Source organism: Mandrillus leucophaeus, unplaced genomic scaffold, assembly GCF_000951045.1.
Source record: "Mandrillus leucophaeus isolate KB7577 unplaced genomic scaffold, Mleu.le_1.0 Scaffold51, whole genome shotgun sequence".
Taxonomy (NCBI): domain Eukaryota; kingdom Metazoa; phylum Chordata; class Mammalia; order Primates; family Cercopithecidae; genus Mandrillus; species Mandrillus leucophaeus.
This window is the reverse complement of record NW_012105475.1, coordinates 3,253,037-3,254,407: the sequence shown is the minus strand read 5'-3', so window position 1 is coordinate 3,254,407 and position 1,371 is coordinate 3,253,037.

Sequence of the window (1,371 nt, the reverse complement as noted above, 5' to 3'; positions counted from 1 at the left end):
CAGGCATGGTGGTGCATGCCTGTAATCCCAGCTACTCAGGAGGCCAAGACAGGAGAATCACTTGAACCCGGGAGGCAGAGGTTGCAGTGAGCCGAAATCATGCCATTGCACTCCAGCCTGGGCAACAAGAGCAAAACTCAAGAAAGAAAGAGAGAAAGAGAGAAAGAGAGAAAGAAAGAGAGAGAAAGAGAGAGAGAGAAAGGAAGGAAGGAAGGAAGGAAGGAAGGAAGGAAGGAAGGAAGGAAGGAAGGAGAGAGAAGAGGAGAGGAGAGGGAAGGGAAGGGAAGGAAGAAGGAATATCTGGGGTAGAGCCATGTGGATGAACACATGGGAGTGGGCACAAAGTGTGAAGAATTTTGTGTCACATGTTAGCACCCACCAGAAAACATCTACAATGGATGAGGCACTGACAAAAACACTCAGCAGTTGACATGGATAGAACCAACAGGCACCTGGGTGGAAGGGCTATGCTACCAGAGATGGAAGCCATGTGTAGGCCCTGTAGCAAGAACCTCCACACACCAAAACTGATCTAGTTACTGCTACCTGTAAATGTCCATATTCCCCAGCAGTAGCGACCAACACTGAACCCCGGATACAGCACTGTCCTTTGAGGAAACCAACTGGCTGTTGGTGGCAGGTTGACTCATGAGGCCTCTTCCACTCTCGAAGGAGCAGCACTTCATCCTCACAAGGATAGATTCCTATTCTGAGTAAGGGTTTGCCTTTTCTGTCTGTAGAGCCCCAACCCTCACCATTACCTGGGGTTCATGGAATGCCTGGTCCACAAACATGGAATTCCATGCACATAGCATCTGATTAGTGAAAGAAATACAGGAGTGGACCTATGACCATGGAATCTACTGGTCACATCATGTACTTGCCTTCTAGAATGTTGGAACAGACATCCGAAGGTGCCACTGAAGTGCCAGCTTCCAGGAAACTCTCTGAAGGAATCATTCCGTAGGCTGCCACACATTTATTAAATCAGAGACTCTTTACGGAGCTGTGTCCCCAGTAGGAAGGATATTTGGGAATGGGAATTGAGGAGAACCAAAGTGGCTCCATTAGCATCACTCTGAATGACCCCCTGGGGATTTTGTGCTTCCCATCCCCAAACATTGCCTTTTTTTTGGCTGGGCGTGGTGATTCACACCTGTAATCCCAGCACTTTGGGAGGTGGAGGTGGGAGGATCGTTTGAGCCCAGGAGTTCAGGACCAACCTGGGCAACATAGTGATATCTTGTCTCTACAAAAAATTTTTAAGAAATTATCACACCTGTAATCCCAGCACTTTGGGAGGCTGAGGCAGGAGGATCACAAGGTTGGGAGATCAAGACCATCCTGGCCAACGTGGTGAAACCCCGTCTC